Raw genomic sequence first — 14,540 nt, 5'->3', positions numbered from 1 at the left:
TTTCATTATCCTATGGAGCATTGTATTTTGAGGATATAAGAGAAACGATTCCATCGATAAAAATAAGAATGAAGAGTTGGCTAAAGAAGATTAAGCTGCAAAAACTCAGTGGCCAATAGCATGTTACTAATTTGCTACTGTCTTTTACTTCGAAGAAGAATGCCACTTCGTCGTGCATATATAATTCTTGACAGAATGTACATTCTGCGCAGCAAAACCAAGTCTGCACTGCTGAAGGACAAATTGAACTAACTAGCAGATAAATAAAGCGGGATTTGTACATTCTGCAGAAACTTACCGTTAGGTTGCTTCAAGCCACCAAAGATGGGTGAAAAAAAGTGTCTTAGATGGTGAAAGTGAGACATTTACAGGTCAATCAGCTTTAAGGCAATGGTAAATTTGGTCCATCGTGACCAGAAAAGCTGCAGGTTTGATTTATAGGGACAGAACTCGTGTAATACTCATTTCCATTGGAGGCTTATCAGGGCTTGCATCAATTAAAATGTTAATGCAGGCTTTAGAAACCATGGATAACAAACTAATGATTTAGTTCGTCCATTGATTAGAAGTGGCAAAACAAATGTAAAGACCATTCTAAAAACCAACAAATCATGCAGAGAAGTTATTAACTTTATTCCCAATATTCAAGGTCCTGGTCCTGTCAGCAGTTAACGACACGCTTCAGTAGGCATTTAAAATGATCACAAGAAAGCTACAGATGTCTAAAATCTAAACAGGATGAATAACTTACCATCTATTGGATTCTAGTCAAAGTCTGAATCAAGCAAATTCTTCCATAAAAGTTGAGCATCTAATCATGGGACGACTAATGTACTTTGCTATCAATTGACCAGTTTGAAGTTCCACAAAAGTGAACATAGATGTATGTAACTTACAGATGAATAGGCAGAGATGCAATAGTCGGGATGACGAAGCAAAGCTAATAGTCTCTGCAACCAAAATGGAAAGTATTAGATATATTCATTTAACTTAAAACAACACTGTTTGAGGGAAGTATGCAAAACATGCAGACTAAGCACTTGTGTGCAGATAGTCCATTGAAGAGTTTAAAATTAGGAGTGTTACTCTCTCATAACCATTTCATAATTGCCATAATTGCCCATTTTCATACTTAAAGGTGACTTTTCTAATCTAAACGAGCAAATGAACCATCTAATTTCTAAGTTCTTATATGAAATGCAAATATAAATGAAATTGTTTAAACACATACTGGATAGGGGCGTAATATAGGAAAAACAACAAACAAATGAGAAAAAATGAGTCTAAAAATATAAAAAAAAAAATATGTATGAAAATGGAATGAATAACATACAATACATGGATTTAATGTGCAAAAAGTTTAAGATTTTAGCATTGAACTAGCCTATTTTTACAAATCTTCACTAGCATTGGATTAGCAAATAAAGGAGGGAAGGTGTCACAACTAGGATTGTACTAGTGTGCTGGAGCTAAGCAGGCATTGTATACTAGAGCATGATATAAAAGGTATAAACATAGAAAGCACACTCAGTACGTAACAAATAAGCATGATATCTAGATGTCAATCCTTATGAAAGCATGCAAATATGTAAGCACATAGAAGCGCGCAAGACACACAAACCCTATCTATTACATTAGAGAATCTAATTACAATCTAAAAGGGAAATAATGAAAAATAAACCTATCTATTACATGTGAGGTCCTAACTACAATCTAACAAAGGGAGAACAAAAAAAAATTAAACCAACTATTTTATTTAATTAAATGAATACAACTTGATAAAATTAGAGTAAAATAAACAAGCATTTTAAAATTCAAATTACGACTAAGAAGGTAATGTAATAGCAAACTAAGATATTAAAACAACTTAGAGAATATGAACACATAATAGCACATAATTAAATGTAAAACTAAGAAGGGTACCTCCCTTTACAGTGTTGGTTCAAGGTTTTCTTATTTAGAACTCACAACACGAACGAAAGGAGTAAAGACACCACTATCATATCATAGTAATAAAAGACCCAAAACAAATTAAAGTTATTTAGTTACAATAGTCATACAAAAACACATAAAAATGCATAATTGAGGAATAAAATAATAATTAAAGAAATCAAACTATTCTAATTGAAAAATTATCACTCTAGTAGGGACCTAATTGTAAAATTATAGAGTTTTTGGGATCAAAATCATATTATTAAAAAGATTAGAAATCAAAATTTAATATAGATAAAGTTCATGGACAAAATGCAATTAAAAATGGATCTAGATGCAATAGAATCAAAGTTGTAGGCTCATAGTGAGGTTTCAAGAAATTGATATGGCAAATTGCAAATTCAGTTTGTGATTTTAAAACCCATTTCCAACCTTTTAGTGGAACAGCATAGTTTTGATTTTCTTTTAGTGGAACAACAATGCTGTGTAGTTTTACTAAGGCTCCGTTTGGAGTTGCGCTGCTTTTGATAAAATAGTACTTTTATGTGCTAAAAGTATTTTAAAAATATTTGGTGAATATCATCCCATAAAATTAGAGGTAGAGGTTTTGGTGTTAAAAGTACTTTCAGCAAAAGCTCAAATTTCGTAATTTTAGAGTAGTTTTTGTGATTTAAAAAATAAAACATCAAATTTAATTTTATCCTATATTATGAACCAAATAAATAGATAAACACTTTTAAAAAAATTTTAAATTATACATTATCCAATATAATAAGTACTTATTGAATTATGTTTCCAAACAATATATTTAAAAGCACTTAAATAATTAATAAGTATTTTTATTAAAAACTTTATAAGGACAGTATTTTTCAATAAGTTACGGTAACCCAAACGGCAGTAAAACTTGATTTTTTTTTTTTACCTTGTTCTTTTTCCGAGCGCTCCTGATGGGAGTCAAATACTACATTGCCCGAGGTTATTTGGATTTACATTTGGAGGCAGATTCGCTTACACTCGTTCGAATCGTTCAGGGGGCTTGTGTGTGTCCATGGGAATTGCAGAGGGAGCTGGACGAGTTGCTTGGGTTTCAACAACATTTTCACATGATCTCGCACCGTTATAGGGAAGCGAATTTGCCGGCAGATTATCTGGCGAATGTCGGTGCCGATTCGGAGGTAGGACAGCTATTTGATAGATTCTCTGATCTGCCGCGGCTGGTCAAGGGGGGTGTTCGCATGGATAAGGTGGGTTTCCCATCGTTTCGTAGAAGGGTGGTTGGATATGGGTGATATAGTGTACGCATGTTTTCCCAATTAATAAAAGTCTCTTTTAATTAAAAAAAAAAAAAACTCTTCTTCTTTCTTATTTCCTTGGAGCTTCAAAACCGTAGCCATGGTAGAAATGAGCAGCGGCAACGGTAGTGCCGCCAGCCTTTGCCGCCAGCAACCAACACCGGTCATCACCTTCCGGTGATGGATTTACCCCGAACTTTCCCCTTTCACTGAGTCTTTCGCATAGATTCCATTTTTGCCCTCGGTTTTTAGAGAAATTGGGTGAAAAGTAGCAAAAATGACTATTTACAGTCGGATCTCTATTTCATAAACTCATTCAAAACAAGCATATACTTCACCAAACTTATACCAAAATGCTCCTCATGAGATGTATAACATAAATAAGCCCAGAGAATCAGCCATACAACGTCAAAAATAACAATTTGAAACCTTACAAAACCCATTTCATGATCTAGAACTTAAAGATAAAATGAAGGGACCTTGGCAATGGCTTTAGCTTTTCCATGATAATGGCAGTGCTTCTCTCAAACTCTAGAAACTTTGGAGGAACCCAACACCATCATCCTGACTTTTTTTTTTATTTCAAGTGTTTACTTGTGCGTGCAATTGTGTGTTTCTGGTGTGTAGTGTGTGCGGAATTGACAAAGTTTCGAGGGAAAGGGGTGGAGTGAAATGTGCGCAATTGTATGTGTAGTGTGTGAACTAGTGTGTGCTGTTAGGGAAGGAGAGGCCAAGAGAGAGTTGGAGAGAGGAAAAGAGAGTGCTGTTAGGGTCCGTTTGTTTCGGGTGAAAATATTTTCCAGGAAAATATTTTCCTAATTTCCCGTGTTTGGTTGCACAAAAGTTACTGAAAACATTTTCCTATGTAAAATATTTTCACTCATCTTATGGAAAACAACTTCCCTTCCAAACTTACTGAAGTTGTTTTCCGAAATGCATGCATCCCGTCTGTAGTATGTTCCAAACTTACTGAAAACATCTTGTAGTATGTTCTTTTTTTTTAAGTGTAAACAGGAGGATTCGAACCCAACACCTCTTCCTTACACTCCTTCCCCCGTATAACCCAACCCAACCCAACCCTCCCCCTAGTATATTCAAAATAAAAAAAAAACCTCATCCTGCTCATCCTATGCTAGTAATTAATTATGTATAATAGGGACATTCTTTTCTAGAGAAACTTTCAGCAGTGAGAGTATGTCACAATAAGCATTGCATGTGATTGATATTTGACACTAAATGGCTAGCAATTTGTTTATTGCTTAAGGAGATATTTTTTATTCATATATACATTTCTCCAAGATTTTTTAAAGTTAAACAATGAGATAAATTTTCTTATTTTGCATGGGAAGAAGTATGTAGTTATAATGTGTAGAAAGTAAAGATAGAGATAAAAGTGAAAATATTTAAAAAGTTAAACAAACACCAGAAAAATGAAGTAAGAAAATATTTTCAATAAGCTAACCAAACACCTGAAAATGATCAAAGGGAAATGATTTTCATGGAAAATTACTTCCACGGAAAATATTTTCCCAAGGAAAACATTTTACTTCCAACCAAACAGACCCTTAATGGAGCTAGTTTGTGTTCTTGGTGTCGGTGTGTATGTGTGCATGTTTGGTGTGCTGAGAGAGAGGGAGGGAGGGAGGGCGTGGAGTGTGTTAATTGTGTCGGTGAGTGATAAATTAGAGAGAGAGCCTCGGCGAAATGCCAAAATGTACCACGTTCATGCAAAAGGGACCACAGGAAGGAACGGGGTTGCAGGTGTAACCGTTCCTAGCAGTTTTGTGTATTTTACATATCGCGTAATTTTGTTTTTATACAACGTAACTTTGTTTGCACAACGTGTAACTTTAAAATAAATTTTTGTGACCCCCACACACGGTATTAAAAACAAGGTACAAGAAATGATTTGGACCATACAATTTTTTTGAACCAAATCCTGACCGTGCACTGTTCAAGGATAGTTCTTCTGATGACCGTTCCTACCCCGTCTCCATAAAAAAGAGGGATCAACAAATCAAAAAGAGGGATCAGGTAGAGTTAATGCAGAAGGACGGAGAAGAAGGACGAGGACGGAGCCTGTGCGGTTGGGGCCCTGTTAACACTTCAACGCCATTATAATTTCCTATTCGAAGTTAAAAAAAAAAAAATTCAGATGAAAATTTCCCTCCTTTCCTCTCTATTGAACAAATCATCAAAGACAAATCCCTACAAAATTTATCACCTCCTTTGTTCTTCCACACTTAGAGAAATTCTCTCTCTTTTAATTAACACCTATCAAAAAAAAGATAGTAGTATGTTTTTACAAGTTTCAACCTAAGATACATATATTTGGATGTGGCAAGATGGAATCGTGACGTTTATTTATTGAAGAGCTTGACAAAATCTATGCCTGTACAGATATGCTTTTCGAACTCGATTATTGAGCATAATCTTTAGTTATGATTGTTGATAATATATATTTGAGTTTTCTGTTTACAGGAATATATATCAGCCAGGATTTGGTCTTGCACAGCTAGATTTCCTTAGTCATATATGATAGCAAATGGTGCTGTTAAAGCAGATGCAGCGGAACGGAAGAACAAACAAGAATAAATTTGGGGGAAATCAGATTTTTATTAGGGTTCGGAATGTATCAGATATTTTGTATAGAATGGATATAAGGTATATATATACAACCAAATAACCAAAACGAATTGGACCCAAAAATTAGGCCAAAAAACCGAGACCCAAACTAAAATGGATACGATATCTAATATATACCGTAAGCTTCGGAGGTGTTGCCCCTGAACCCCCGCCGGGGGCGACGCGCCCCGGCTGGGGCACCCCAACTCGCTGACCGGGCAGCGAGACCCCCAAACAGCTCAGCGGAGATCGAAAATCTGATTCAAGGCATTTCAACAGGTGCAATGATGTACTGCTGTGTTGCTCATGCAAATGCAAACGACTGGAAGGTTGCTTATTTGGAACATGTGTTGAGCTGATTCATATAGTAGTCATGCTTGCTGAGATCATTCAATTTTGAGCTGCCTCTAATTATGAGCAGAATCTGTGGGTTTTGCTGAGTTATGCTTTAACGCAAAATTAGAACAGTGCGAACATGAATTTGCAAGAATCTTAAAGCTTGCTATTAAAGGATGTTGATTACTATAGGGATGGCTTTCGATTGCCTCATTGTTAAAAGGGTTTTTTTTTCTAAATTGGCCAACGGGTGGGTGGCACTCGTTAACACATCTAGGTATATGCACATATTAACAATTATTACCCTTCCTTGTATTTATATATTTTCCTTATATAATTTTATCTATCTTTTCTTGTATTTATTTACTTTTCTTAATTAATCTTACATTTTCAAAAATAAAACACTTGAGATATATTTTAACGAGAGACCCTTGTAAAAATATTAATTCCTACTAATTAACTTTTGCTCCATTAATAATATTCACACCACATGCGATAATAATATCGTTAATAGTTAGTATTACACTAGAATTTATAGTTGCATAATATGATGTACTATATGACAATGAAATATATGTATATTGCTTAATTTAGTGATTGGATATTACAAAATCTTGAAATTTGAAACGGTTGAGATAATTTGTTTTATCTTTTTGACTAATCAAATGTTTACTAGACTGTGTTCATTGTTCTTGGCTAACTCTCACCTAAAAATTTAGATATAGCACATCCTATCTATCGTTTCTAAATATTTTTTCAACAATTACTCTATGAGAGATTAATAATATCTATTTTACTCATTACTTAATTAAATTTTTTTAGTTTTCAAATTTAAGCTGAATTACCTTGTGTTATTATTCAACACAAAATGGTCTCCTGCATTTTTTGCACGGGAATGAAACTAGTTCAACTGGAAGGAGAAAAGCTGAAGCTCAAGGTCCCCACACGTCAGAGAGGGAGGCCGTTGCAATAACTTTCCGTGCCTTTTTATTGTTAAAAAAAAAAAAAGAAAGAAGATGCTCCAATAATCCATCACACCCCGCTGGCACTGTTCATCCATGCAATGATGGAGCCAAGGGGAGACAGAGGGGAGACAGAGGGGGGCCATGGCCCCCCCTAAGTTTTCAAAATTTTAATTCATAATATGTAAATATGTGTGTAAAATAAAATTGGCCCCCCCTAAATTTTTACAATTTTAGTTTATATTATGAGAGTTGAGATATATATATATATATATGAATTAGTCATCTTTGAATTAATTTTTTTCTTAAGAAAAAGTTATTTATTTTTTATTGTACTAATTATTTAACTTTCAAAATTTAAACATATAATTTGATGTTCCATAGTAAATTGACCCAATGTGATGTATTAGAATAAAAAGACCCAATTCATAATTGTTAATGGGCTAAAAAGACCCAATTCATAATTGTTGAAAGCAAGAACTAGTACGTCTAAGAATAGAACTTCAATATTTTGAGTTCGACATTCCAAATCATCATGAATTGCAAGAATTATCTGGTATTCATGAGTTATGTCAAGGCTTGGTGAAGATAAGAAAATCAGTGACATATCCTCTAATTGACAAATTTTTTAGACTTGTTCTTACTCTTCCTATATCAACTGCAACTACAGAGCGGGCATTTTCAATTATGAAAATAATCAAGACAAAGCTCCGAAACAAGATGCAAGATAATTTCTTGAATGATTGTCTAACTGTGTATATAGAAAAGGAAGTTGCTGAAAAATTTAGCAGTGATTCAATCATAGATGAATTTAGTTCTATGAAAGAGCGTAGAGCTCAATTTACTTCTAAGAAAAGATATTGAAATTTCAAATTATGTTAACATAACTTTTATCTTTTTTCAATTGAAAATAGTTACATTTATATTACATGATTATATATATATATATATTGCATAGGTGACATATTGGAGAGCATCTTCTCATAATGTGCAAATTGGATGGTTTGTGATATTATAAGATATTTAATCAAAAGTTATCTTTTTTGTTAATTTTTGTTATGACTATACCGCATATTTATGAATAGACATACCTTTATAATTAAATTTAATATTTGATATTTTTCATATATTTAAATAGAAGAAAATTATTTTGAACATAATATATTAAGATAATTTTATTAGGAAAAAATTTTGGCCCCCCCCAAAAAAAAATCCTGGCTCCGTCATTTCATCCATGGCCACGGTACTATAACCTGATATTTACACTACAACCTGTCCGTGTTAATGTAGAAATGCGAATGGTATCTTCCAAGGGGAACTGGAAGGTTATAATCCTTCGACACGGTTTGGAAATTGAAGGGATCCTACCATGGCTCCATGAGCAAATACTACTACCATTTGCATTATAGTATTGCATAATAATAGTCTTTAACACTCCGAATTCTGCAGCCCGCACGAAACAATCCGAATTCTGCTGATAATAATGTTAGCATTTTAAATCAAGATTAAAAAATAGAAATTATCATCTTATTATTTAGTAGTATTTTAGTAAATTAAGGTTTTAGTAATTCTATTGGAACCAAATTACGGTAGTTTTATTATTTAAAAATTAATATTTTACTAGTAAATTTCTTATGATTGTAATACTTGTTTATCAAGTCATCTAGTTTATAAATAGAGAATTGTATTATTCTCGTAAGTTGAGAAGAGTGAAAGCTTGAGAGTCTTGTTTTTATGGTGTTATTAATATTATATAGCTGATTTATTCCTCTTCTCTCCCACATATATTTTTATGTGTATAATTTGCCTTCTCATAAATATTAATTTTATGAAATTTATCTCTTATAGTTTTACGAAACTAGTCCTGAACATTTTCACTGTTAGAGATTTGGAGCACAAGATTGGTTGGAAGAAGTCCACTGATTGAGTTAGATCACAAGATTGGTCATGGAATAACCGGTTGTTGAAAATTGGGTCATGAGATTGGTTTAAGAATTGTCAAATTAATTGTGATTGTGAAGATAGAGATTGGAGAAAAATACTGTCAATTGAATTGTGACTATTAAAATTACGAAAAGAGTTGTCAATAAATTGATATCAAATTGTGCGACGAAAACAGTCTATGAAGGTGCGTAGATTATTGAAATGAGAAAAGTATTTAAAGTTAAAGAACCAATACAAAGTGATGTGACTAAATTTGTAAGAGAGATTATTGATCTTGATTACGGTGAACCTAATTCAATAGGCAGTTTGATTTAAGGGAGACAATGTTGATATATTAAATTAAGGCTAATAGATAGAAAATTTCATATTATTATTTAGCAGTGTTTTAGCCAAATTAATGTTTTAGTACTTTTATTGGAGTCAAGTTATGGTAGTTTTATTATTTAAGAATTAACATTTTATTAAAAAATTTCTTGTGACTGTAAAACTTGTTTACCAAGTCATCTAATCTATAAATAGATAGATTTATTATTATCATGAAAATAGTGAAAGTTTGAGAGCCTTGTTGCTCTTATGGTGTTATTGATATTATATGGTTGATTTATTTCTCTTTCTTTACATATATTTTTATGTGTGTAATTTGCCTTCTGATATACATTAGTTTTTTAAAAGTTATAAAAAATATATTAGTTTTATCTTTCAACCAACCGCAAAAAACACACACACCCAGAATTTAAGCCAAACCCACAGCCCAACCCAAAAGGCATGCTGACTTTCAGGCCACACTGAGGAACTTAAGTTCTACGCACACACACCACTCACAATCGATGTGGGATGGAAGGAAAGGGGGAGGGGAAACACCAAGACTATTGCCTGTTACAGCTCACCAACGGCTTTTATCCACTCCGCAATTCCTTTTCTCTCAACCAACCGCAAATAACACACACACCCAAAACTTAAGCCAAACCAACAGCCCAACCCAAAAGGCATGCTGACTTTCAGACCACACAAAGGTATCTTTTGATAGAATATTTTGGGTTCAGCAGTATTTAACACTTAAAATATTGCGATTGCCAACGTAGCGTACGGGATCGCAAATCAGAAACAGAGTCTTCCCACAAGAAGGAGCCGCAATCAATACAAGTTGGCAATAAGCATCCATAACAAAGAATTACAATTTTGGTCCTCAATATTTGGTTTCTTGCCAAATTGATTTCCAATATTTCGGCCAAAACAAATTTAATCCCCAAAATTTGTGATTTTAGGTAAATTAAAAGAACTAATGGAAATGGAATCATGACTAGCAGTTAACAACTTTAACTTTGCACTTTTAGTTCCTAATGCTTTGATTTTGAATCATTATATTTCTCTACTTTTTAAATAGTAATATTAAAAGTTTTAGTATGAATTGTGATGCAAATTAGAATGAAATGATATTAAATGAAATAATACCAAATTTGAGACTAACTATACACAAGAAAAGAAACATATGATACATTATTAGCATGAATAAATGAAATAAAGTTAAAAAAAGAAGTAGAAAAAAGAAGTTTAATTAGAATTCTTATTACCCATTTAATACTATTTCATTTTAATATGCATTTCAATTCACGCTAAAACCCTTAATATCATTATTTAAAAATTAAAGAAACACAATAATTTAAAATTAAAACAATGGGAACCAAAAAGTGCAAAGTAAAAGTTACAAATTAATGGTAATTTGATGTTGACCATTAGTTATCAATTCATTTCCATTAATTATCATAAATCTACCTAATATCACAAACTTTGGGGACTAGATTTATTTTGGCGGAAACATTAGGGACTAATTTGGCACACAGGTCAACATGAGGTGCCAAAATTGCAATTCTCCATACCCTTAGAATATAAAGGGTTAATCACAAAAACTCCCCTTAAGGATTAACCATTTTTACGCTTAACCCCTAACATTATTTTTCTCACTTTTTCCCCTGAACTATTAGTCAACTCTAACATTATGTAACGGAAATGTCAAAAAGACATGTATGCCCCTAGGGATTAATTCCAATAAATCTCCTTAAGGTATTGCCCATTTTTCACTTTATCCCTCTAATATTATTTTCCCTTAATTTGTCTGTTTATCTTTAAAACCACTTAAGACGGATAATGTTTAAAAATTTTCAGTATCCCTAACATAATAATGAAAATTATTGATATAACTCTTGTTAGATTTTATCTCCATAGTTACAAATTTTTAGATAGAGGAAAATATCCTGCTCATTTTATTTGATAAGAGGAAAAAACAAAATTATTTAGTGAAAAATAAACAATAAAAATATTATTAAAGTTCTATAGATTTGTTTGGATTGAAGATTATTTGGAATGTTTTTTAGAAATAATATTCTAATACTTTTTTGTGATTTGATATTTGTAAACTAAAAAGGTGGTTAAAAAAAAATAAAAAGATGATTGAGAAACGTGCCTATGATGCAACAAAAAGATTTTTAGAAAAATTTAGCAATCCAAACAATTTTTAATAGCATCTAATCATGTTGTGCTAAAAGAAATGAACCCAAAAATTTGGAACCCCAAATCAACTATGTTTCTCTCTTTTCTAAGTATTACGAATGAAAAAAAAAATGTATTCTCCCATATAAAGAAAATATCTAACTATTAAAAGAAAAGCGCAACCATATGCAGATTTATAGAGAGAAACTGACAATATTCGAGCATTTTTAGTCTTTTAATAATAATTTTGCATATATATTTTTCAATAACAATGTTTATTATTTTTTCCATTATTACATGAAATCAGCAAGATATTTCTCTCAATCTTGAAAAAGTATAATTATGGGATGAAATTCAATTAGGGCCATATCTATAAATATATTATTTTTTATTATCGTATTAGGAATATTGATTTTTTAGACATTATTTATCCTAAGTGTTATAAAATATTGAAGTTGACTAATGATTTTAGTGACAAACAAACAAATTGAAAAAAAATGATGTTAGACGATAAAGTGCAAAATAAGTTAGGGGAATTACTGCATTTAACTATTAAGGATATATATGTCTTTTTGACATTACCATTACACAACGTTAAAGTCAACTGACGGTTTAAGGGATAAAGTGAGAAAAAAGTAACTTTAGGCGGCAAAGTACAAATGGTCATTACAAGTACTAGATAAGTGTACAAAGAGAGTGGGGTGCCCTAAAAATGCAGGTTTTGGGTGGTACTGTAAACTTCCAATCATGCCATTGGACACAGGACTATTATTTTGCATGTGTGACAGAGATTGTGAGGTAATAGTGAATACATTACCTCCAAATAGGGTTGCAGAAATGTATTTAAGGGTTGGAGGTAGGGGTGTCAAAATGGGTGATTTGGATGAGTTTGGGTTGGTTAAAATGGGTAATGGGTATAAGTGAGTCAACCCATTTATACCCATTTAATTAGATGTGTATAAATAAGTAATTTCAAAAATGAATTGGCTAACCCAATTACCCATTTATAACCCATTTATTTTAACTTTTTATAAACTCATTTAAATTCATTTTTGCAAACTAGGTTATCAATCTATACCACCCTTTGCACCCATCATTAGTTTTAAATATTTATTTATAATACTCAATAAGCCTCATTACCAATTTTTTACCCATCCGTACTTTATGTCGCAAAATTGCATATTATTTAATAATTAAACAACAAGAATATAAAAATTTGAACTAAATACTATAAAAGTTAACATAAAAATTTAATCCAAAAATTTTGAATTCCTAGCATTTTTTCGTGTGTAAATTTAAAATTTCATTTTGGAAAGGTAGGAAAAGAGGTTAAAACTTGTCATAAATTGGTAATGTTGAAAAATGAGTAAGTTAACAAACTAAGATAAAATAAAATGATAAGATAAAACTAACAAATAATAATAATAATGAAACAAAAGTAGTTAACATCATGACAAAATGAAAAATCTGAAAAAAAAAATGGGTGGGGGAAAAGTGAAGACTTGGGGAAAGACAATTTTAAATGGATTTGATGGGTTACCCAATAATATCCATTTAATAAATGGGTATTATTGGATAATCCATTTATACTCACATGGAAAAATTTAAGATATTCATACTCATTTATTCATGGACGGATATGGATAAATTTAGTTAAATGGGTTTATTTGCCACCTATAGTTGGAGGGACAGGAAAGGTGATGAATTTCCATTCCCGAGATCCTAATGATGGAGCCAATCAGCAAGGAGATAACTTTCATGAAAATCAGGCTAAGGAAGAGGCTGAACAAATAGATGTTTCGGCTGATACCACAAGTGACGCGGAGGTATTAGGGGAATTTCCACCAGATGTGGAATTAAACAAGGCAGACGAAACTGACAGCAAAAATGATCATGCAATGGAACCAGAAAATTTTAATAACATAAGTTCTGCTGATGTGGAAAAAGACAAAGATGTAGAGTTGGAACAAAAAAAAAAAGGCTGATAAAGATAGAGCTCATAAAGTGGAACCATTAATTCAACCAGCACCTTTCATGTGGAATGGCAATATCTGTTTTAACGTATCTACTCTACAAGCTGCTGCGGGCCATAACATGCATTTAGGTGGAATTGGGAATGTGCAGCTCCATGGAGAAGGGAATGAATTTGGTAAGTTGTGAAATCGAAGTTCTGGTGCCAAAAAGTCATGTGGTGGGTCTTTTTGTTCATTTAGGACCACTAAATGTCTTGTGTTGAATTAGTTTTGTGGTCAAAAAAAGGTTCTGCTATTTTTGTTTTTGGATGAACTAGTCTACTAGTATTTGTTTTGTTTGCTGTTATAGCTTGGGTAAACGTTGAACATGTCTTTTTCTTCTCAGAATGATATGTTATCACAGTTGGCTTAATCCAGTTCAAATATCAGTTGCTCATTATTACTACTATCACAATTTTTGGCTATTTCACACAAGATTCCAGTCAATCAAAGCCCACTTAGAAACTAACCTCATAATCTTATATGTGATAGCAAAATTACATTTCATCCGAGTAAACAGCTTTGCAGCAAATCATACAACAAAACAAGGCAAAACATTACAGCAACACTACCTGAGTTCATTCTTTTAAAATATGTTAATACATAGTCTACTAACCTTAGATTTATCCTAAACAAACTACTTCATATATCATAATGCTTCTTCTTCTCAATGTCTGTGGTCATTTTTTACTTCAAGTTTTGCCAGTAGAAACCACACTTCAATGTATACCCACTGGAAGATGATGTACATCTTCAGCCTCCCTCGCTTTTCCTTGCGGCCACCTTGAGTTCTCTTTCAAGCCGGCTATCTCAGCTTCCATCTTGTTCATCGATCTCAATAGGCTAGGTATTATCTCCTTTACCCGTTGACTCATTTTAGGATCAACCCAATCTTAATATCAACAGCCTCCAATTTCCTAATCAAACATTAGAAACTATTTGAAACACTA

Source organism: Coffea eugenioides, chromosome 2, assembly GCF_003713205.1.
Source record: "Coffea eugenioides isolate CCC68of chromosome 2, Ceug_1.0, whole genome shotgun sequence".
Taxonomy (NCBI): Eukaryota; Viridiplantae; Streptophyta; class Magnoliopsida; order Gentianales; family Rubiaceae; genus Coffea; species Coffea eugenioides.
This window is presented reverse-complemented; position numbering follows the sequence as displayed.